Here is a 26,206-nt window from a genome sequence, read left to right on the forward strand (position 1 = left end):
ATTTTGAATGTGCATATGCTGATATGTTGGGTCTAGATCCTGACCTCATAATGCATCATCTCTCTATCACTCCTAGAGTTAAACATGTTAAGAGAAAACTCCAAAAAAATGCATCCTCGCGTTGCATTACTTATTAAGGCTAAGCTAGAAAAATTGCTAAAATATGGATTCATTAGAGCAATTGATTATGCCGACTGGATATCTAATATTGCACCTATTTCTAAACCTAACAAATCAATCTGTGTTTGCACTAATTTTAGAGATTTAGACAAAGCCTGTCTGAAAGATTATTTTCTACTACCCAACATAGACATGATCGTGGACATGACTGCTGGCTATGAACTATACTCTTTAATGGATGGTTTCTCAGGATACAATCCGATCAAAATTGCACTTGAGGATCAAGAGAAAACAACATTCACTTGTTCATGGGGAACCTTCTATTGGAATGTAATGTCCTTTGGTTTAAAGAATGCAGGCGCTACTTATCAAAGAGTTGTAACAACAATTTTTCATGAAATGATGCACAAAAACATGGAGAATTATGTTGATGACACTCTAGTTAAATCCATGAAAATATCAACACATCTATTAGAACTAGGTCCAATATTAGATAGAATGGAAAAATTCAAACTTAGATTAAATCCTAAGAAATGTGCATTTGGACTTACATCTCGTAAGCTCCTAGGATATATTGTTTTAGGGAAAGGAACTGAATGTTAGGATAACTAGTGAACGACTGAGAGGGGGGGTGAATTGGTTGTTAACAGATTATAACTTTTAATCCACTTAATAACCTTTAAACAGATCAAGTACCAATAAAGCACATATAGATGCCAATAGGAACATATACTAGCAAACAATACAACTTAACAATTAAATAGATAATTAATGCAAAACAACCATACCAAATAACACCATGATTTGTATGTACAAAACTCAAAAAGGGAAAAACCATGATGGGAAACCTACCCACATTCAGATGATACTTCTGCAAAAAGTATGGGATACAATGAGGGGCCTACACATGCAGGGCACATTGCCTAGAGCATACTGCTCATTACAAAAGAGTCCCACTGACTACAGAGAGGCAAGAACCATCTCAAGATAAATGAACAACAATATAGAATAATTAACTTCTAGAAATATTATCTACCATCCCTAATTATAGTCCTAGTTAAGCTCAATACCAGAGGCCTTTGACCTCTTCCCTAATCCCATTTCAATCACCTATGATCAACCAAATCTCCTTCACATATGATATTGCATTCCAAGACCACGACACTTATTAAAATGAGATCTTACATCATTTTATACAAACCCTAAGGCCTAAACCAATTAGGTCCCCCACCTAAAAGCTATTACAATAAGATCATTACATAAATTCATATTACAATGATATGCCATGTTGACTTAAGACCAAAACAACAATAACAAATCCATAAATCATCCCAAAACATCTCGATAACATGTAGAGTACATGTTAGCATGATGTTGGTCCTTAACCTAGATAGGCACTAGACCTATTATGAGTCCACCATGTCAAAGAAATTTATTCAAGTAGTTGAAGCACAATCAAAGAACATCTTCAACATCCAAAAATCCATCTAGAAGTTGCACCAATACCAATTATGCATTCTATCAAGATTTCTCAATGAAAGCTCTATCAGTAGAGCCCTAAACCAATGTCGGTAAGGGTTTACAAGAGTGTATGATAGCATCTTGTTGGTAAATAGATTTTTCCCTTTCATGAAATCTTAATAATTATCTTCCTTAAGAAAAGATGTAACTGTGTTTCACCCTTTTTAAAGGAAACAAACTACCAACAACTGGATGAATTGATTAAAATTCAACCTCTGCATTAGAGGGCGACTCCTCATATGATTTGAAATGAATTTATTATATAAATGAAATGCTAATAAATTTCACTAGAAAGAATTGAAAGGCTTCAACATTCATCCATCAACACAAATAAATGCCTCCAAACTAAGAGCAAAGAATTTTTTTTAAAGAATTTAATGAGACTTCACAGACTCTGATTCACAAACATGCTCACTGTATAAATTCAAAGCATATCAGAAGCTCAACAATACTTAAGGCTGATCAATACTCTCTCATGCGTCATAGTACAAGGGGGATCAAGAAAATAAATATGCATGAGTCTTCTAACAACTAATGATAACCATGAATTGGGGAAAACATAGAGATAACTGATCATAGAATGATATCATTCCCATAGCAATTTTCTCAAGAAAGATTACTAATGTTTAAGCACACAGATCTAAAGACTGCATAACATAGCACTTTATTGATAATCAACCATTCTATTTTCAAACAATTCATAGAAAAACCAAAATATTATCTACTGCTCAAAAAATCATAGTTTTTTGGAACCATTATAAAGACAAGCTTTCTAGCTTAAGTAGCCTCTAGGATCATAGTTTTTACATAAAAAAGTTACACTTTACTTTAACAAAAGGTTAAATAAACCTTTTTCTATAACAAGAAAGAAAACTAAAACAACAACCACTATGAGGCTGATGCCTCATTTTTGGATTAACTATGCTTCCACTGTGGCAGAAGAGGTTATGGACCTGTCCTGCTTTGCCGCAGAGCCATGCCATTCCAGATGTGCTACTAAGAAGTTCAAGATGACCTAAAAATAAGGAAGACCAATGTGCTAAATCCTTTGCTTCCACACCTCCTTAGCTATGTTCACTTGTGCCACTTTTTCCTTGTGTACCTCCAAATGATTAGAACAAACTATTAACATCGATTCAATCCTAGCCACCTTTGAGAAGTCATCCGTGGTCAAAGATTTTGTCATAAGAATGAATTGTATTCTTACCTGAAATATCTTGGTCATATCTACAACTGCCTCAATGGTCTTGGCACTATCTTTCATGAGTTGGATGTCAATGCACTTGAGATCCTTCTGAATTGTATCGATCAAGTCTGTCAATCCTCTGAGAAATTTGGTGGACACTTCTAGACCTTGTTTGATGATCGAGTTATGCCACTCCACATTCTTCCTTGATACATACAATACATTATCATCCAGATTTTCTACTGATTTTACAACTAAGAACTTCATCACCCCATATTTTTTTATATCATTCATTTGTGCAAGGAATGCAACCCATTTGATCCTTTCTTTCTCCCAAGCCACCATCTCCAGCTCTAATTCTTTGCTCATAGTTTGGGCATCTTTATAAACTTTCACTAGATTAACATTATAATCTGCTCCCTGTTGTACTATAAGATCCAACCATTTATTGAACATTTATGTAAGTACTCTATTCTTTTGAACTTGGTCCAACATCTTCTGATTGGTCATGGATATGGGATCAAATGATACCGGTATCTATGACAAAGGTTGGGGGTTTAGATTATGGATGGCATTGATATATTCAGCCATCTGAGTAACAACTTGCTTCAATTCCCTTTTGTCTTTTTCATCCTTCCATGCTCTTGAAATTATCCTTTTTGTTGATAATTCCAAATACTTAACATCCATAGCACGTGAAGTGACTCCCAAATCTATCTTTTCAACTATAAAATCCTGCTCAATAGCTTTGTCTACATCTTTCCCTGAAATTGGTTTGGCTATCTCGGTCGTCCAGTGACTTGTTGCTTCATCTCCTTCAAGCATTGTCTGCATCTTGAGTTTCTTTGGCTTTGATGCCTTTCCCAAACATCTACTGACCATGTCTTCCATAGGGATTGTTGATGTAGGTGCACCCTTCCTAACTCTTTCTCTTTCTTTTTTTGTTGGTGTTATGCTTCTTATGAAGCCATTATACATAAAATAATGAGCCATGTGCTCATAGGTCCTAGTCAGGGTCCTAGAGCAGATCTTAGGGGTCATAAGTCAAGATTGTGATTTTCTTGAAAATGAAGGGTATGTGTGTCCTAGAGGTGTTTAGGGGTCTTTCATATCATGGTGGTATCCTTAGGTTGGCCTATTGTGGGTCTAGGAGTCATGAAGAGCAACATTGGGAAAGTTGCTCAAAAGTTGCATGACAACTTTTAAAATTTGTCAAGCAACCTTTCCACCATGGTGTCAAAATCCTTAGGTTAGCGTGGAAAAACCTAGAATGGGCATACAGGCCAAGCTACAGGTAGTATAAGTACTTGTAAACCCTAAATGAATGGGTTGGATGTCAGAGATTGTATGGCCCTAGCAGAAAGATTAGACTGAGACTGTGAAACTGTTACCAGTCAGTTTGAATGAAGAAAACAAGCAAATTGTTGGATTGAGAAACACCAAAATCTATGTGGAATTTTTTTCCTAGTGTAGATAAATTCATTTCCAGCAATTAGTTTAGGTTTTTATTTGCAGATTGTAAGTGTTTGTAATTATTCTGTAAATTGTCTTCTTACTGTCCAGTTTTGGACAGGATTGTGTAAATGAAGTCTTAACTCCATTCCTCATTGTGGAACCACCATGAAACCATGGGGAATGGATGTGAAGACCCTATACTATAGTCCCAAGAAAGCAGGGCCCTTACAAATGTAGGAAGGCCAAGAAAAGGCCTACTCTTAGGTGAGACTAGATAGTGCCCAGTTAAGAGAGGTTGAATTGAAGAGGTCTTGGAGAGAAAGGTTGGATAGAGGAGAGTATATCCTTTTGAGGAGGAGTAGAGGAGTGTTAGAAGCATAATTGGTGCAAAGGAGGAGCCTCCACCAATCCAAACAAGGTGGCTAACACACAAAACCTTCACTATGACCCAGGCAGACTACAAAACCCTCACAAAACCCCTGAAAAACCCCAAAATTCACCTTAGGCACTGTACGGCCATTTGGAGGCCCAAAACCTAGAAATTCCTTGAGCCCTTGCCAATTTAATGGCAATCCATTTTGAGAGTTAGGGTTTTTTGTACATCATTCGTGAGAGGGAGCCCAAGAAGACCGGTTAGGAGGCCTAATTGGTCCTAATCCTTGTAGCTGTAATTAAAGGCAAAAACACAAATTTGTGAAATCGGTAAGGGGTTAGAATCTTGAATCCTCTTGGGTGTTCATAAATGGGTAGATAGACCATGAAATAGACCAGAAAAAACCTTTATATGACCTTGGAAGGTGTGGAACAAGATTAGCCCTTATTAGCCATAGTATGGGATTTTGAGTCTCATGAGTAGGTGAGACCTTAGGAGTAGCATAGCAACTCATTGATGGGTGGATTGGGAAAGGTCAGGGGATTCTTCAAGAAAAGGAATTTCTAGAGACCCTAGTGTGTGAGGAGAACACTAGGAGATCCTAGGAAAGGATCCAAGAGCATAGACTAGGCTAGTCTATCCCATACCCCATCCCATCAGATTGGTATTAGAGCAAGTGAAAGACTTGTTGGACTAATGCAAAATGGTTACTAATGCAGAGCTGGCTAGAGAAGTGGAAAAACAAAAGGAGAAAAATAGACTCCTTGAAGAAACTATGAGTGAGATAAGGGATAAAATATAGGAAGTGGTGGATCAGAGAACACATGAACCTTGGGATGAAGAAACCAAGGGTAAAGGCAAGAGAACTATAGACATAGATGACATAATTCCTGAACTAGATCCCTTGTTCAATGAAGAACCTTTTGTGAAGGCCATTAAGGCTTTGAACACCAAAGCTTTTGAAGGATTGCCACATTTTAGAGGGAGAATGGACATGGACACTGTTATGGAATGGATTGAGGGCATGGAAAACCACTTTGAGTGGGAAGGAGTGATAGAGGCTCAGAAGGTTAAAGTTTCCAAATCAAGATTAAGGGGAACAACTTTCACATGGTGGAAGTACCTGCAAGAAGAAAGGATTAGCATGGGGAAGCTACCTATTGCAAATTGGAAGGCTATGGTGAGTAAGATTAAGGAGAACTACTTACCAGAGGATTATGAAGTCCAAATTCATAAGAAGAGACAAGGATTGAAGTAGAAGGATCTTGATGTAACCTCCTACACTGAAGAGTTTCAAAAACTTTGTCTTAGATCTAAGGTCCAAGAAGATGAATCCATTAAGGTGGCTAGGTATCTAAGCGGCCTAAAGTGGAACATTCAAGAGGAGATAAGCCTATGGACTCCTACTATTCAGAAGTGTCATCAGCTTGCTGTCAAGGTAGAAGAGAGGAACAAAAGGAAAGGAGACTCCAGTAACAGGGGTAGAGGTAGAGGTAGAGACCAAGTGAATCACCGAGGTGGTTACCAAAGCAAGACAAATGAGCCAAGGAACCAAGTAAAAGCCAAGTTGACTGAGCATGGTAGTGAAACCAATCTCTGAAGAGGACATTCTAGAGGAAGAGGTGCACAAGGTGGTCCAAATAGGGGTAGAGGTGTCGATAGAGGTAACTCCTATTTTGCAACTATGAAGTGTTACAATTGTGGATAATTGGGACACCTGACATATAGATGCCCTGACAAGCCTACCTCATCAAATAGTGGAAAGAGGGTTGTTTATGTACAAGAAGACTCTTCAAGTAGCAAGACACCGGATGTGGACCAGATTGAATCAGAAGTTGGTGAGAATCTGATGTTCAATAGGATTTTGATCAGACAGCCGGTTAAGGAGGAACCCAAACATAGGAGAGCGTTGTTTAGGGTGAGATGCAAAGTTCTTGGTAAAGTGTGCAAGGTGATAGTTGATACAGGCTCAACTAACAACATCATCTCAAAAGAGGCAGTTAGGAAGTTGAAACTCACAAGAATACCCCACACCAATCCTTACAAAGTGACTTGGTTGAACAAAGGACAGAGTGTGCTAGTCAATGAGCAGACTTGGGTAGAGTTTTCTATTGGAGGATATAACGATAAGATCCTTTGTGATGTGTTACCTATGGATGCATGCCACTTATTGCTAGGAAGACCCTAGCAATTTGATAGGAAGGTGATCTATGATGGAGAGGAGAACTCCATATCCTTTAAGAAGGACAGAAAGACCTTCAAGATTCAGTCTTTGATAGAGGATGAAGAGGGCACTTCAAAAACAACAAGTGTTTTAATCGCTACTGGTAAAGAGTTCTTAAATTTACCTCATGAGGAGGAGATAGTGAAGTGTGCCATCTTTCTAAAGCCAAATGAGAAAGCAAAAAAGTTGCCGGCAAAAATACCCAAGGAGGTGAAGCACATGTTGCAAGAGTATAAGGATATAGTGAGTGATGGAGCACCTGCAACACTCCCACCAAGAAGGTCTATAAGTCATCAAATAGACTTTGTTCCTGGTGCATCCTTACCTAACAAGGCTACATATAAGCTCACACCTGATAAAAATAAGGAAGTAGGAAGGCAAGTGCAGGAGTTAGTGGAACAAGGACTAATTAAGAAGAGCATCAGCCCATGTGCAGTCCCGGTAGTGCTAGCATCAAAAAAAGGAGGTAAGTGGAGACTATGCACTCACTTAAGAGAAATCAATAGGATTACCATAAGGTATAGGTTTCCTATTCATAGAATAGAGGATCTAATGGATTGTTTAGGAGGGGCTATGTATTTTACTAAGCTTGACCTTAAAATTGGTTATCACCAGATAAGAATTAAGGAGGGTGATGAGTGGAAGACTGCTTTTAAAACCACAGATGGATTGTATGAATGGCTTGTGATGCCATTTGGGCTTACTAATGCTCCAAGCACCTTTATGAGGTTAACAAATGAAGTGTTGAAGAATTTCATAGGCAAATTTGTGGTGGTGTATTTAGATGACATTCTCATCTATAGCAGAACCAAAGAAGAGCACCTTGAGCATTTGAGGTTAGTCTTAGAGAGGTTGCATGAGGAGAAATTATCCATTAACCTAGAGAAGTGTGAATTCTTCAAGAAAGAGCTAGTTTACTTAGGATTTGTGGTGTTTAAAGGAACCTTGAAGATGGATCCAAGCAAAGTGGAGGCAATCTTGAATTGGCCTGCACCTAAAACAGGGACTGAAGTTAGAAGTTTCCTTGGATTAGCTCAATTCTATAGGAAATTTGTGAGGAATTTCAGTGGTATATGTGCACCAATCCTTGACACCATAAAAGGAGGTCTTAAAACTAAGTTTGAATGGACTGAGAAAGAAGACAAAGCATTTCAATTGTTGAAACAGGAAGTAGCCACAAAACCTATCCTTCTCCTACCTACATTTGATAAGCTATTCACTTTGGAGTGTGATGCAAGTGGAGTTGCAGTAGGTGGTGTGTTGAGTCAAGAGGGTAGACTTGTGGCATTTTTTAGTGAGAAGCTTAATGAAGCAAATAAGAAGTACTCAACTTATGACCTAGAGTTGTATGCATTAGTGCAGTCTCTAAAGAAATGGAGGCATTACCTACTTCCAAAAGAATTTGTAGTGTTCAAAGACAACTAGGCATTGAGTTACATCAACACTCAAGAGAAGCTAAGAAATAGGCATCTGAAATGGATGGAATACCTCCAATCCTTCACCTTTACCATGAAACATAAGAAGGGGTAGCTTAACAGGGTGGCAGATGCATTAAGCAGGAAGTTGTTGACTATTCAAGAATTACAGTTGCAAAGCATAGGCATAGAAGGTTTCAAAGACCTCTATGAAGGAAATGAAGACTTCTCAACAGCTTACAAGGTTTGCAAGGAGTTTGAGAACCATTTCCATGGTGACTATGTGATGGTCCATTTGAGTAAAGCTAGGATGCAAGGAGGTAAGCCTACCAAACTGTAGATGAGAAGAGTAGGACCTTGTGGAATCTTGTCACAATATGGTAAGAATGCCTACAAAGTTGATCTACCTTTAGATTTAGCTTGATCACCGGTCTTTAATGTAGCTAACCTAATCATGTATAAGGGTGAGATAGAAGGGCAGACTGAGAACCAAGCCAAGGTACTGCAAGACCTTGATGTGAATGTCTTACCATAGGTGAAGAAGCCTAAAGCAGAGGAGATCTTGGAATCAAGAGTGAAGAAGTCAACTAGACACCAGGTCTACATGGAGCACTTAGTGAAATGGATAGATCAACCAGTATTTGAAGCTACATGGGTGGAAGAGAGCAAGTTCAAGGCACTTGGAATAGACCTAGCTCTCATCTCTTCTTCTTTTTCTTAATTGTGCGTAGAGGGGGAGTATGGTGTATTAGCACCCTTCCTAACTCTTTGTCTTTCTTTTTTTGTTGGTGTTATGCTTCTTGTGAATCCATTGTACATAAAATAATGAGCCATGTGCTTATAGGTCCTAGTTAGGGTCCTAGAGGAGATCTTAGGGGTCATAAGTCAAGATTGTGATTTTCTTGAAAATTAAGGGTATGTCTATTCTAGAGGTGTTTAGGGGTCTTTCATATCATGGTGGTATCCTTAGGTTGGCCTATTGTGGGTCTAGGAGTCATGAAGAGAAACATTGGGAAAGTTGCTCAAAAGTTGCAAAAGTTGCATGACAACTTTTAAAAGTTGTCAAGCAACTTTTCCACCATGGTGTCAAAATCCTTAGGTTAGCATGGAAAACCCTAGAATGGGCACACAGGCTAAGGTATAGGTAGTATAAGTACTTTTAAACCCTAAATGAATGGGTTGGATGTCAGAGATTGTATGGCCCTAGCAGAAAGATCAGCCTGAGACTGTGAAACTGTTGCCAGTCAGTTTGAATGAAGAAAACAAGAAAATTGATGGAATGAGAAATGCCAAAATCTATGTGGAGTGTTTTTCCTAGTGTAGCTACTTTCATTTCCAGCAATTAGTTTAGGTTTTTATTTGCATATTGTAAGTGTTTGTAATTATTCCGTAAACTGTCTTCTTACTGTCCAGTTTTGGACAGGATTGTGTAAATGAAGTCTTAACTGCATTCCCTATTGTGGAACCACCATGAAACCATGGGGAATGGATGTTAAGACCCTATACTATAGTCCCAAGAAATAAGTGCCCTTACAAATGTAGGAAGGCCAAGAAAAGACCTACTCCTAGGTGAGACTGGACAGTGCCCAGTTAGGAGAGGTTGAATTGTAGAGGTCTTGGAGAGCAAGGTTGGATAGAGGAGAGTATATCCTTTGGAGGAGGTGTAGAGGAGTTTTAGAAGCATAATTGGTGTGAAGTAGGATCCTCCACCAATCCAAAAAAGGTGGCTAACACACAAAACCTTCACTGTGACCCAGGGAGACTACAAAACCCTCACAAAACCCTTAAAAAACCCCAAAATTCACCTTAGGCACTGTACGGCCATTTGGAGACCCAAAACCTAGAAAATCCTTGAGCCCTTTCCAATTTAATGGTACTCTATTTTGGGAGTTAGGGTTGTTTGTACATCATTTGTGAGAGGGAGCCCAAGAAGACCGGTTAGGAGGCCTAATTGGTCCTAATCCTTGTAGCCCTATTTGAAGTTAAAAACCCAAATTTGTGAAATTGGTAAGGGGTTAGAATCTTGAATCCTCTTGGGTGTTCATAAATGGATGGATAGACCATGAAATAGACTAGAAAAAACCTTGCTAAGACCTTGGAAGGTGTGGGACAAGATTAGCCCTTATTAGCCATAGTAAGGGATTTTGAGTCTCATGAGTAGGTGAGACCTTAGGAGTAGCATAGCAACTCATTGGTGGGTGGATTGGGAAAGGTCAGGGGATTCCTCAAGAAAAGGAAGTCCTAGAGACCCTAGGGTGTGAGGAGAACACCAGGAGATCCTAGGAAAGGATCCAAGAGAATAGACTAGGCTAGTCTATCCCATACCCCATCCCATTAATTGTAATCGGCACTACACTCCGTTTCTTTCCAATAGAAGCTTCCAACCATCATGGTGCATTTTTAGGCTCTTTAGGCAAAGGAGTTGGTTTTATATCATGTGAAGTGACAATGACCAAGGTGTCATTGGGGTGTTGTCAGATTTCCTCTTCCTTGCTCGTGTCCATTTCTTGCATCTCAGGTTCTTCCAGATCCTATGGATCCATTATTTCCTCTATCTCTTCACTAGGGTCTAGGTCAACAACAACCTATTTCAAAATGGGCTCCCTACTCTTTTTCTTGCTCTTGGACTGTGTTACCTGAGCAACTGTGAGACCTGATGGTGACTTCTTTGATCTCCTAGGTTGGATTTTCTCAACAATAAGCCTTGAAATACCTGGAACATTAACAATTTCATTAGTGGAAGAATTGGGAGATTGAGTGACAATGTATGAATCAATTCTTAGTTCATGCGAGGACATGTGAGATCCCTCCTTAAATTTTTGGTTTCTCAACATAGCTCCAATGTTGAGCACCCATACTCTTGGTGTAAATCTTCATTCTATCCTTCCATATCTTAAAGTTATCTCTATTAAACTTAGGACCTTCCCTCTTCATCATTACAATAGGATCTTTTACATCATGTGTTTATTCTTATATAACTAAGGACTTGGAAGTGCTCTGATACCAATTGATGAGTAATGATGAACATCAGATACTCCAACTGGTACTAAGAGGGGGGGGTGAATCAACATAGGCAAAAACTTTCTTAACAACGTATCTAGTTAAAGCAATACCAACAGGTTATCACCATTAATGAACTTAACCATGGCAATACCAGTTAAACATAGTAAGACATCAAACACCATAAGCTGATAAGTCTGAACACTTCAAATATGATCAATACTTGATATAAACTTCACCCATAAACATATGCATGTGGTATACTAGTAACACCATAACCCATTAACTCTGCATGCATAATCTTTCAACCAAATAATTCATAAACATCACATGAAAAATGCATATGGTGCAGGGCACCTTGACTTGTCTTTGTGGAATTTTGTTTTTCTTTTCATGTTTTTCTTGTAATAAGGATGTGTGATGACCATCCATGTCTTGGTGATCCTTTTTTGTGTGGTCAAGGGACTCTTAGGTCATTCTATAAACCTAGAGTTGCCTTAGTCCACTTGGATCCTATAGTCTAGTAGTCATTTTTCTTGTAGTGATTAGTTTTGCCATTAGGAGGTTGATTTTGATGTGTTGTAGTCCATATGGTCATGTTAGAACCATTTTGGAATGGTTAGGGGTCATAAATGTTGAAATTGCAAAAAATGAAAAAACTGTCAAAAATGGCGTTGACAACTTTTGACAGTTTTGTGCAACTTTTTGAAATTTAGTTAAACAAAGGCTCCAACAGTTCCCAACCACCTTGGTTTGGTTGAGAATATTAGGGGAAGCCTATTTAGGCTTTAAATTTGACTTCCAAAGGGTTGGAAGTGATTGAGATGTAAAATTGCAGAATATTCTGATAAAAAAATAGTTTTCTGAGCAAACTCATGACTGTACAGTTCTATACGGATTTGAAAGCCTAAAAAAGGCACATGGTCATATGAACATGTGAAAGACCTTTCATTTGGTTCTAGTTTGATAGATTTTGGTGTTGAATTGAGGAAGTTATCAAATTTTTCCTCTAAACTGCTACAAACCCTAGGGCTTTGGGGGTTTACTGCTAAATGGCACATATCTTGCAATTCTAGGGGTGTCAATTCAAGTCCCTTTGCAATTTGAAAGGTATGATGGTGTACTATAACATCCTAAATGCTTAGGACCTAGTGAAGAAGATTGCTTGGTGTTTGTGCAAGCCCTAGGCTAAATATCCTCATGTATTTAGCCTACACTTTGATGTTTGAAGTGTTCTGATTAGTAGAAGGACCAAGGGGCTAGTGAAATCTGTTGAAAGGTAAGAAAACAAGTTGGAAAAACTTCCCAAGACTTTGTCCAAGCCTTATGAACCCATCATCAAGTGCTTGTTGGTGTTCCAAGCTTGAATTGGCCAATTAGGCCTGTGAACCAAGTGAGAGTTTGATAGTGTAGGTGTAAGGTGAGGCTCTATCCTCTTGGGGAATATTTAACCATATGTTGGAGGTTCCAAATCAACAAAAATAGTACCATGTCCTTTGTAAAGTTTGTCTTGTATTGATCAGTTCCTTGCTGACAGACCTAGTAGCCGAGTAAGCCCGAAAGGTAAAGTGGGCATAGTAAGGTTTGGGGCAGCCACTTAGTGATTGGATTTTGGGATAGTTAGGGTCATAGAAGATGTCCCTACTACTATTTAGCATCAAACAATAGATTTGAGGCATTTTCCTTGTTTGAGCCTCATTAAGGGATTGAGTCCTTGAAGCTACTTTTGTGTCTAAGTTGAGTAACCCATAAGGGAATTGGTTTGGCCTTGGATAGGTCTTAAGGATTGTGTGAGGGTGGTCTTACACTTCCTTACCAAGTGTGGGTAAGGTAGACTAGGTTGGAATAGTCACCTTTTTAGTCTAAAAGACTATGAGCCTATTTGACACTTCCTATTGTGTGCATTTTGCATCAAGTGGTATTAGAGCACTACTAAGATCCCAGGTGGTGGAAGATGTCAGAAAATGAAGGCAATGATGGGGATGAATTCCCTCAAAATGTTACCAATAAGGAGTTAGCCAAAATGCTCAAGGAGAACCTTGCAAAGAGAAAGAAGATGGAGATGGAGTTGGAGAGACTCAAGCAAAGACAAGAAGGAAGAAGGGAAGAAGAGGAGTATGAAGAGGAAGAGATACCTGTATCTCGATTGGAGAGGTTGAACATACCAGTAAACCAAAGACATTTCTTGGAGGCTCTTGAAAGAGTAGGAAGAAAGGATAGCAAACTAGATGTCCCTATGTTCATGGGAAAGATGAATGTGGAAGAATGCATGGATTAGGTGGAAGCCCTTAAAAACTACTTTGAGTGTGATGATACACCTAAGAGTTCAAAGGTGAAGATAGCCAAATCAAAGATGAAGTGTCCAGCATTGTGTTGGTGGAACTTCCTATAGAATGAGAGGGTTGAGAACAACAAGGCACCTATCACCACATGGAAGAGGATGTTGGCTGAGATAAAGAAGCGATTTGTACTAGAAGACTATGAAGTTGCCCTCCATAAGAAGCTACATAACCTGAAACAAAAAGATATGGATGTCAAATCCCTATACAGAGGAATTTCACAAACTTACCTTGAAAACAGAAATATCTAAAACTAAAAATCAGAAGTTGGCTAGGTACTTGAATGGATTGAAATATAGCATTCAAGATGAGTTAAGACTATTTAATCCTAAATTAGTCCATAGGTGTCATCAAATGGCATTGGAGATAGAAGAAAAACAAAGAAAGAGAGGTGAGAAAAGAAATAGGGGTGGTAGAGGTAATCAAAACTTTAGGGGCAGAGGCAAATTTTAGGGCAGAAGTTCTTCATCAAGACCACGAGGTGAGAGCACCTAGCAAGATGTTGAGAAAGATTCCAATTATAGAAGCAATCCTAGAGGTGGAAGAGGAAATGAAAGGGGCAGATTTGGAGGTAGAGGCCCTAATGTATTCACTAGGAGATGTTTCTCATGTAACCAAGTAGGTCACCAATCATTTAGGTGTCCCGAGGAAGCAAGCAGTAGTTCAGGCCAGCAAGGAGAAAGAAGGGTGCAGCTAGCCCAAGATGATGACCATCAAAGTACCACATCATATCACACCACCTCATCAAGACTTGCTGATATAGTAAATGGAGAATGTATTATGTTCAATAGAACACTTTTGGCATCAATCAACAAGGAGCCACCACAGAGAAAGTCCTTGTTTTGAACCAAATATTTGGTGAATGGTAAAGTATGTAGAGTAATAGTTGATTCTGGTTCTTCTAAGAACTTGGCTTCTACTGAGATGATTGAGAAGTTAGGATTGAAGAAAATACCCCATCCTAACCCCTATAAAGTATCATGGCTAAATAAGGAGCAACAAACACTAGTTGATGAGCAATGTTGGGTCAGTTTTTCAATCAGTGGTTATGAAGACAAAGTTTTGTGTGAAGTAGTGACTATGGATGCCTGCCATATTCTTCTAGGGAGACCTTGGTAGTATGACATGAGTGCTCAACATGATGGCAAGAGGAATGTGTATCATATCCAGAAGAACGATGAAGATTTCACAATGACTTCCTTACCGGCTGATGGATAAGAAAAGAACTCGACTGGCAGTGGGATGCTAGTTGGATAGAAGGAGTTCATGAAAGGCCTAAAGGAGGACCAGACCATGTGTTTTGCTATTGTGGTGAAGCCTAAGGATGGCATACCCAAGCAAGAGAAAAATCAGAATTTGTTGAAGAATGTAGGCCCCAAGGAGATTGCTGATCTATTGGATCAGTATAAAGGAATTGTTGTAGATGGTACCAATGATACCTTACCCCCTGAAAGGATGATCAGTCATTGTATAGATCTGATCCTAGGAGCCACTTTACCTAATAAGGCTACTTACAAACTCACCCCTGAACAAAATGCAGAAATAGCAAGGCAGATTCATGAATTGTTGGAGAAGGGTTTCATAAGGAAAAGTGTTAGTCCTTGTGCTGTACCAGCGGTCCTTGCACCTAAGAAAGAAGGAACTTGGAGATTATGTGTTGACTCTAGAGAAATCAACAAGATAACCATCAGATACCATTTTCCTATGCCTAGATTGGAAGATCTCATGGATTGTTTGGGAGGAGCTAGGTACTACTCAAAGATTGACCTCAAAAGCAGATACCATCAGATAAGGATCAGACAGAGAGATGAATGGAAAATAGCTTTCAAGACCAATGAAGGTTTGTTTGAGTGGGTTGTAATGCCTTTTAGTTTATCTAAAGCTCCTAGCATTTTTATGCACTTGATGAATGAAGTCCTAGCACCTTTCATTAACAAGTTTGTTGTAGTATATATGGATGATATTTTGGTGTTTAGTAGAAGCAAGGAGGAGCACCTCAAACACCTAGACATGGTCCTCAAGAAACTCCATGAAGAGCAACTAAAAATCAACCTTGAGAAGTGTTCATTCAGGCAAGAAGAGTTGGTTTTCCTAGGATTTGTCATCTCAAAAGGAAATTTGAAATTGGATCCATCCAAAGTTGAAGCTTTCCTTAGTTGGCCAGCACCTACCAATGCAACTGAGGTAAAAAGTTTTCATGGCTTGTGTAGTTTCTATAGAAAGTTCATTAGAAACTTTAGTGGAATTTGTGCTCCGCTCATAGATACCATAAAAGGTGGAAGGAAATGTGTGTTTGTATGGACCAATGAAGCCAGTAGGTCATTTGAGACATTGAAAAGGAAGATTGTAGGACTTCTCACCCTTGTACTTCCAGATTTTCATAAATTTTTTGTTCTAGAATGTGATGCTAGCAATAGGGCTATTGGAGGAGTCCTAAGCCAAGAAGGGAGGCCGGTAGCCTTCTTTAGTGAAAAGTTGAATGAGGCTAAACAAAAGTACTCTACCTATGACCTTGAACTCTATGCTATGGTCCAGGCCTTGAGAAAATGGAGGCACTACCTACTCCCTAAGGAATTTATTATGTTCACAGATAATCATGCTTTGATTTTTCTAAATAGGCAGGAGAAACTTCATCATAGACATGTTAAATGGATGGAATTCTTGCAATCGTATACTTTTACCATAAAACATAAGAAAGGTATTGCTAATAAGGTTGTTGATTATTTAAGTAGGAGGAGTTTAACCATCCAAGAAGTTCAATTGGAAAGTGCAGGTATACACACAATAAAGGACATGTATGCTATGGATGATGATTTCATGGAAATCTATAAGGTATGCATGGATAGGACAACAAGGTATCATACTGATTTTTCTGAGTTTTTGATACAAGATGGATTTTTTTTCAAAGGTAGTTTGCTTTGTATACCTAAAGGATAAATAAGGGAGAATATAATCAAGGGAAAGCATTGTGGGAGTCTAGCAAGTCACTTTGGGATAGATAAAACATTGGAGTTGGTAAGAAGATTTTATTATTGGCCTAAACTTCAGACTGATATAAGAAAGTTTGTTGAGACTTGTTTTATTTGTCAAAGGGCCAAGGGCTAAACATCTAATGTAGGATTATATACACCATTACCTATCCCTTCAGAGCCATGGGATTTAGTAAGTATGGACTTTGTGCTTGGCCTTCGAAGAACCAAATCTGGTTATGACAGTGTGTATGTGGTTGTGGATAGATTTTTGAAGATGGCTCACTTTATCCGATGCAAAACCACTCATGATGCTTCACATGTTGCAGATTTATTCTTTAAAGAGGTTGTTAGACTCCATGGATTGCCTATGTCAATCATATCAGATAGGGATCCTAAGTTTATAGGTCACTTTTGGAGGACCTTATGGAAAAATCTTGGCACCAATGTTGCCTTATCTTCAGCATATCACCCTCAATCAGATGAACAGACCGAGGTTATCAATAGGTTACTTGGAAACCTCTTGAGATGCCTAACACAAGAATATGATTCAAGTTGGGATTCTATCTTGGCACAAGCTGAATTTTCTTACAATGATTCCATTAATAGGAGTACAGGTATGACACCTTTTCAAGTTGTTTATGGTGTACACCCTAGAGGGATAATGGAACTCAGAGATGTTAGTCATTTGGAGAAGAAGAGTGCTTTGGCTAAAGATTTTGCAGAGGTAATGAAGGATGTGCATGATCAAGTAAGGAACCGACTGCACCATACCACAGAAAAGTATAAGGTAGTAGCAGATAAGAAAAGAAGAGATTTGCAATTCAAAGTGGGTGATTTGGTGATGGTACATTTGAAAAGGGAAAGATTGCCCAAGGAGAAGTACACCAAGTTGATGATGAAAAAGCGTGGTCCTTGTAAGATCCTCAAAAAGTGTGGGAATAATGCATATCAAGTTGATCTACCTTCATCTATTGGTTTATCACCTATCTTTAATGTTGCTAACCTTTATCCTTATAATAGATCTGTAGATGATGTTTTTTTTGCAGGTGAGCAAAGGTTGCAACATGATGAATCACTCAAGGAGATATCACAACCATCTACTCTTGAGATTGAAAGTATCCTTGACAAGAGGGTGACTAAACAAACAAGGACAAAGGTGTACTATGAATACTTGGTCAAATGGAAACACCAACCCCTGGAGGAAGCCACATGGATGACTAAGGAGGCCATTGAAAAGGCAGGGTTTCAGTTTGAGAGCATTCCAACTCAAGGGACTTGAGTTCTTTTGAACCTATGGAGCATGGTGCAGGGCACCTTGAATTGTCTTTGTGGCATTTTGTTTTCCTTTTCATTTTTTTCTTGTAATAAGGATGTGTGATGACCATCCATGTCTTGGTGATCCTTTTTTGTGTGGTCAAGGGACTCTTAGGTCATTCTATAAACCTAGAGTTGCCTTAGTCCACTTGGATCCTATTAGGTCTAGTAGTCATTTTTCTTGTAGTGATTAGTTTTGGCATTAGGAGGTTGATTTTGATGTGTTGTAGTCCATATGGTCATGTTAGAACCATTTTGGAATGGTTAGGGGTCATAAATGTTGAAATTGCAAAAAATGAAAAAACTGTCAAAAATGGCATTCACAACTTTTGACAGTTTTGTGCAACTTTTTGAAATTTAGTTAAACAAAGGATCCAACGGTTCCCAACCACCTTGGTTTGGTTGAGACTATTAGGGGAAGCATATTTAGGCTTTGAATTTGACTTCCAAAGGGTTGGAAGTGATTGAGATGTAAAATTGCACAATATTCTGATAAAAAACCAGTTTTCTAAGCAAACTTGTGATTGTACAGTTTTGTATGAATTTGAAAGCCTAAAATAAGCCAATGGTCATATGAACATGTGAAAGACCTTTCATTTGGTTCTAGTTTGATAGATGTTGGTGTTGAATTGAGGAAGTTATCGAATTTTTCCTCTAAATTGCTGCAAACCCTAGGGCTTTGGGGTTTTACTGCTAAATGGCACATATCTTGCAATTCTAGGGGTGTCAATTCAAGTCCCTTTGGAATTTGAAAAGTATGATGGTGTACTATAACATCCTAAATTCTTAGGACCTGGTGAAAAATATTCCTTGGTGTTTGTGCAAGCCCTAGGCTAAATATCCTCATGTATTTAGCCTACAATTTGATGTTTGAAGTGTGTCGATCAGTAGAAGGACCAAGGGGCTGGTGAAAGCTATTAAAAGGAAAGAAAAAAAGTTGAAAAAACTTCCCAAGACTCTATCCAAGCCTTATGAACCCATCATCAAGTGCTTGTTGGTGTTCCAAGCCTGAATTGGCCAATTAGGCCTATGAACCAAGTGAGAGTTTGATAGTGTAGGAGTAAGGTGAGGCTCTGTCCTCTTGGGGAATATTTAACCATATGTTGGAGGTTCTAAATCAACAAAAACAGTACCATGTCCTTTGCAAATTTTTTCTTGTATTGATCGGTTCCTTGCTGACAGACCTAGTAGCCAAGTAAGCCCAAAAGGTAAAGTTGGCATAGTAAGGTTTGGGGCAGCCACTTAGTGGTTGGATTTTGGGTTAGTTAGGGTCATAGAAGTTGTCCCTACTACTATTTAGCATTAGACAATAGATTGAGTCCCTGAAGCTACTTTTGTGTCTAAGTTGAGTAACCCATAAGGGATTGGGTTTGGCCTTGGATAGGTCTTAAGGATTGTGTGAGGGTGGTCTTACACTTCCTTACCAAGTGTGGGTAAGGTAGAATAGGTTGGAATAGTCACCTTTTTAGTCTGAAAGACTGTGAGCCTATTTGACACTTCCTGTTGTGTGCACTTTGCATTAGCATAACACACAAATTTTTCACATGGAAACCCAAATGGTAAAAACCATGGTGGGGATGAATACCCACAAGCTTTTTTTTGAACTCTTTTGAAGCTCACCTTCTTAGTATCCTAGTATAGTTAAAGACTTTACAATAGGTTCAGCTAGGAACTGATCCTGTTAGAGATCACCCGGTTAAGGGATGGCTATATACCCTGTTAAATGTTGAAACCCTGTTAAAGGTTAGCTCGCTAGAGGATTTGAAGAACTCAATGATCTTTAGTCACCTGGTTACAAGTTTTACAATAAGCCTATTAAAGCTACCTAGTAAAGAGATTTTCCAACTGTTGAAATGATTAGAAGACAACAGGTAAAACTCTAATCTGATAACAATGGTACATGCCAAGGTAGATCCTTTTCATTTCCTCTACTTTGCAATCACACTTTTCATTTTTCCTCTTACTAGTTTGGCAAGTATCTCATCACTCGGATACACATAGACAACATTTGCCACCAAATTTACAATAACAAACATCATCAACCTTATAGGTAACAGTTAGGTTGATAGCATAAACCCTAAACCCTAAGAATCTTAGGTTTTCAACATAGGCGGTCCAACCTTGACCATCCAAACACATTGCATATAGCATTACAATTCCAAATAGATCACAAGACAATCTAAATTGTTCATTCATCACCACACATGGGAATCAATAACCCATCACTCTTTTTTCTCGTACTATTAAGAAGAATGATCATTCCCCAGGAAGACTTCAAACGCGATTGATCTTCTCATGCAAGATCCTCAAGGAAATCCTTCACATGCACAAAGCTGACATGGCACCTCAATCTCATTCACATCTCTTAGCTAACTCATCATAGAGTATCATCGGTTGCATCGCACAAGATGGATCACCAAACCAATAACCCTTGAGTTGAGACTGCCAACTGGTAGTCACACTTAGGAAAACCCTCACACCGGTTCACTACATCTCCTCATACCTCTTCATACTGGTTCACTTGAACTTATTGACATCAATGAAAACATACATTATCATCATATCAACATGCCAATTCATCATATGCTAATGATATCCAACAGCCTTTCTGAAACATCTACTAACCATGTCTTCCATAGGGATTGTAATTGGCACTACACTCCATTTCTTTCCAAAAGAAGCTTCCAACCATCATGGTGAATTTGTAGGCTCTTTAGGCTGAGGAATTGTCTGTATATCAGGTAAAGTGACAATGACGAAGGCGTTCATGGGGTCTTGTTAGATTTCCTCTTCCTTCCTCGTGTCCATTTCCTACATCTCAAGTTCTTCCAGAACCTATGGATCCATTGTTTCCTCTATCTCTTCACTAAGGTCTAGGTCAACAACAACCTATTTCAAAATGGGCTCCCTACTCTTCTTCTTAATCCTAGATGGAGTTACCTGAGAAACTATGAGACCTGTTGATGACTTCTTTGATCTCCTAGGTTGGATTTTCTCAACAATAGGCCTTGAAACACCTGCAACATTAATAATTTTATTAGTGGAAGAAATGGGAGATTGAGTCACAATGTGTGAATCAATTCTTAGTTCATGCGAGGATATGTGAGATCCCTCCTTAAACTTTTGGTCTCTCAACCATCTTTTTGTTCTTCTCACAACATTGAAGGTTCTAGTTTGAATATTGTCATCCTCCTTTTTATTCCAATCAATTTCTAGAATTGGTTTTCCTTGAACCTTTGTGTCGAACTCAGGATCTAGGACATCTTCCCCTATATCTTTTGATTCTCCAGATATATTACTTGGAAGCTTCATGGTAATTATTAGTTGCAAAGTGAACCTTGACCACAGTCTTTTTCCTTACCTCATATCCATCACTGCAATTCTCCCAATAATCCTCCAACTGAGGCTCATGACAAAAATGGTTATCTAAATTTAGGTTTTCAATGGCATAACCTCTACTATCAAACTTTCACCTTACCACATATGGCTGCAAGTTCATCCTTTTGAATTATAATTCTAGGTTCAAGGTGTCAAATACAGATTTGCAGCTATAGAATCTGAGTTCAACAGGGAATACAACTCCAGACTCGCCCTTTTTTCCCAATCTCTTATCAATGTAAGCTAGCTACTTGCTCACCTCTATAAGTACATAGCTGTCAAAGGCATACCTAGGTAGCTTGAATGGTTGGCCCTCAAAACCACCTACCCATAGGTAAGTAAACCTGGGAAATTGAATAAAGAAGCTACCATATATGCTTATGAACTCCATTGCTTCAACATACATTCTCCTATTCACACCCCCCTAGAGATCAAAAGCAAGTTTTCCCATGAAGACCCCATTCCATCTATCAATTTGATTGACATGTCTCTACTGCTATAATAGGGGATAATAATTATACGACCTCATCCCATCTACCCAAGGTTCATTAGGCAAACCAGGCCAATCCCTTGTACAAGCTAGTATGTAGAAAAGATAAGAAGACATATAAAAACCTGACATTCCCACAAAATTACTCAATCCTTCATGAAGTCTTTCTGCAATTACCTAAGACCAATCAAGATACCTATCACCAGATAACACCACTTGGATGAAAAAGTACATCCAATCCCCCCAGTAGAAAGAATGTGAGTTTCCCTTCACCCTGTTCAAAAGTATCACAATATCCCACACTTCTATGATGAAATGCTCTCTAGTTAGGGGCTTTGGTAGCCTTGACCCTCCTTTTTGGAATTTTAGGAGCCAATTCCTAACAATTACACTCCTTTACTTACTCTTATTTTTTGAGAAATAGGCATACGAGTTCTCAATGGCCGAGTCCTCATATTTGTCCATGTGCAAATTTTGATTACTGCCATTGCTATTTCTTTACTGATACTAACCAGTAGCTTACTATTACTTGTTCTAATGCATCTGTTCTTTGTATCATAGCTATTCATGCAAGCCATCACCAAATCAGAATATCATGTGATAAGCAGAAATACAACAACTTCGACAAGACCGGTTTTCACTATTTTCTCCATCATTGAATTGGTTTGAGGGTTCTTGGCTCTCTCTAATAAATCCCCTAAATCAACATGAACCAAGGAAGTGTCTTCTAGCTCTAGTAATATGCTCACTAGACATGAGGTTTGACCAAGCTTCGACAATATTGGCCTCATATTGCCTATCTATACTTCTAACCAAGAAATTCTAAAACAAGGTAGTATTCTACTCCAACAATTTAGAGATTTTCTTCCTATACTAATAAATCTTTAGAACTTAAAGAAACATAGCTTAGGAGGAGTTGTCTCAACTTACCCATTACCACCATGAAAACTGGAAACTTCCTCAGGAAATCGGAGCTGGTTTTACCTTGAGCGCCTCCAATTTGCTCAAGTATGGTAGCTGCAACCCTTACAAATTTTGGAAATAAATTCATACATTCCTTTTGATCAGATGGGAAAATATCTATAAGGCCACACACGCTCATAATGATTTACTCAAGCATGCGAAGTAATAGTGAAATAACTAAAATCTGACACCTTCTTAATTATCTGTCATTTCTGCACAAGTAGTTGATGCACTCATGATTACTTTCCATTTTTAGAATTTTAAACTATTGAATGAGGGAATATTCCTTCTTACCATACCACTTTCATTATCATCAAAAAACCTTAGAGTTATTTTTGAAGTGAACTCATGAACCTTGAACCATTTGACAAAAAGTTCAACGGTTCAAGTTCATTTAGGAAGTACAACAATGGATGAGCGGCACAAAACAATACCAGGAATGAGCAACGACGATGATTATTAAACTGAAGCCTTGAACCATTTTAACAGCTTGAGATTTGGTTCAAGGTTCAAGGTCAGAAACCAACTTAAAACATATGGACACCTGCTCTTTATTCAACAATATATTGTCCTGACTCACAAAAGAAGTTTTGAACCTTGAACCATTTAAGGTACATGGGTTCAGAACTTGAGATGTAAAACAAAAGTACACTTGCTCTCACAAATAGAAAGACCACTAACAACGTTTCCTAAAATGCACTTTGAACTTTGAACCTATTGAAATTTTTAGAAAGGCCTCAATGGTTCAAGTACTAAGGAGAACAAAAGACCTGACAGAAATAAAGGCACAATAAGGCAACCTGCAAGTATGAACATTCAAAAGGGAAAATTGTAGTGGGGACTAACATGGGCTCTGACTAGGGACTAGAACTATGAAGGAACTATAAATGAACTCCAAAATCTTTGGTTTTGCAAGCAGACTTTATTTAAAGACCCAAATAGAAACAAAAATAGAAAAGACACACAACTGCCAAACAACCAAAACACTATATACAAAACCATGAGGGACACTTGTTTACATTTGGTATAATTTCAAATCCTAGCCATTATAGGTTAGAGGAAGAAGAGTACCATCCTGATATGCAAGTTTGAATGATTTTGGTCCTTTTACCTCATGAATCAAGAATGGTCATTTCTAGAGGGATTCGAACTTTGCATGTGCCCCTTTGGGTTCCATTCTTTTGTCCTAGAGCAGTACCTGATCACCTAGCATGAATTTCTATGGCCTAGACTACTTGTCAAATATATTCTTCACCCTCATCTAGTGCTCTATTATCCAGTCCACTAATTTATCCCTTTCTTCGTCAATTCTCATCAAATGCATAATCTGCTTTTCCAGAGAATTCTGAAAATAAGCGTCTTCAATGACAGTTTCTAACTTAGTAGCTACTAGTTCCAAAGGAAGTTCTACCTGAGCACCTACACCATAGACCAGTTCAAATGGTGACATCCCAATAACCTGCTTTGGTGATGTACGATCAGTCGAAAGGGTTTCATATAGTTTTATATGCCAATCCTTAAAGTTTTCACTCACTAGTTTTTTCATGATGTTTATGAGGTTCTTATTACTGGATTCAGCTTAACCATTTCCCTGAGGATAATAATTAGAAGAGTGAGCAAGAGAGATTCCATGATCATATAAAAATAAAGAAATCTCACCAGAAAAGAAATTAGTAGCATTGTTAGCCACAATTTTTAGTGGGACCCCAAATCAAACCAGGATGTTCTCTTTCAAAAAGATAAAAACAACCTTCGAGGATGTCTTCCTTACTAGAATGACCTCAACCCTTTAAGTTAAATAATCTATAGCTATCAATATATGTGAATGTCGTACACTAGAAGTAGGTGTCAGAGGGCCGATAAAATCCAAACCCCATTTCTTGAAGGGTTCATCTACAACCATGGGTCGGAGTGGTAATGCTGCAAGCTACGGCTTACCTGTGAATAACTTACAATTTTTACATTTGGCCACCCATGCATATGCATCCCTGAACATCCGTAGCAAATAATAATAATTCCTTAAAATCTTGTAGGCAGTCACCATTGAAGAGAAATGGCCACCACAGGCTTCGTCATGAAATGTTTTCAATAGAGAATCTTGGAGCGATTTATCGACACAATACAAGAAGGTCCCATCCAATCCCCTCTTATATACTACATCATTAAAAATGACATACTTAGCGGCTTTTAATCTCAATTTCCTCTTTTCTTTTGAAGAAAGATGTTCTGGGAAATCTCCATATGTCAAGTAGTAAGTGACATCTACAAACCAAGAATCCTGAAGACCAATAAACAAGACTAAGGGAAATTCCTTCATCCCTTCCTCTTTACTCTAAGCAATAAGCTTGCACAAACCCTGCCCTCTTACAAATTTTGTGGGCCTAATATCTAAATTGAACTCCTGAATTTTTTGACACCAAGGAGGCTCTATTATTCATTCCTATGTCTTGTTGTGTCAATATGCTCTTCATTGTTGAATGAGGCACATAAAAAAATGTGTGGGAATGGAGAATATAATACCTGAACTTCTTTACAGCCTTCACAACTGCATATGCTTTCTTTTCCAATATTGAATACCTCAATTCATGCTTTTTTCAGTGGTACACTCATGAATGATATTGGGACCTCATCATTATCCTCATTCTTCTGTAATAAAATTCCTGACATAGTGTTCTCTAAGGCATAATAGTAGATAACAAAATCTTTACTAAAATCAAGATTAACCAAAATAGGTGCATGACCAATAGCATTCTTTATTGAGTCGAATGCTTTCTTCCCTTCCTCATTCAGTTTAAAAGGTTGTTTTTCACTCATCAAATTCACAATATACCTGGTAGTCTCTACAAAATTTAGGATGAACCTCCTTAGAAAATTTACCTGTCCGAAGAAAGATATAATGACATTCCTACTTGATGGTAGAGTTAGCTATTGAATTGCTCTTACCCTTTTAGGATCTATTTTCACCCCTTCCTTAGAAACAATATGACCAAGCATCTTACCCTTTGTGACTCCAAACACTAATTTCTTTAGGTTTAAGGATACCCCATGCTCGCAACACCTTTGTAACACTTGTCTCAAGTCCCGCAAGTCATGCTTTATTCTTTTTGAGAATACTATTAAGTCATCGTTATATACAACAATGATCTTATTGTTTAAGTGACTAAAGGACAAATCCATAGCACGTTGAAATATTGCTCCTGCATTAATCAAACCAAAAGGCATTTGGTTATAAGAAAATGTACCCCAGGGAGTAATAAAGGTAATTTTATGTTGATCATCTTCCTGAACATTGATCTGATTATATCTCGAAAATCCATCAAGTATGGACATCATCTCTTATCCTGAAACTGTTTGTAGAATGTGGTCCATGGCTGGTAATGGGTACTTATCTTTTAGGTTGGCCTGGTTTAGATTTCTAAAATCTACAAAGATCCTTATTTCTCCATTTTTCTTTCT

Source organism: Cryptomeria japonica, chromosome 9 (genome assembly GCF_030272615.1).
Source record: "Cryptomeria japonica chromosome 9, Sugi_1.0, whole genome shotgun sequence".
In the NCBI taxonomy this organism is placed as follows: domain Eukaryota; kingdom Viridiplantae; phylum Streptophyta; class Pinopsida; order Cupressales; family Cupressaceae; genus Cryptomeria; species Cryptomeria japonica.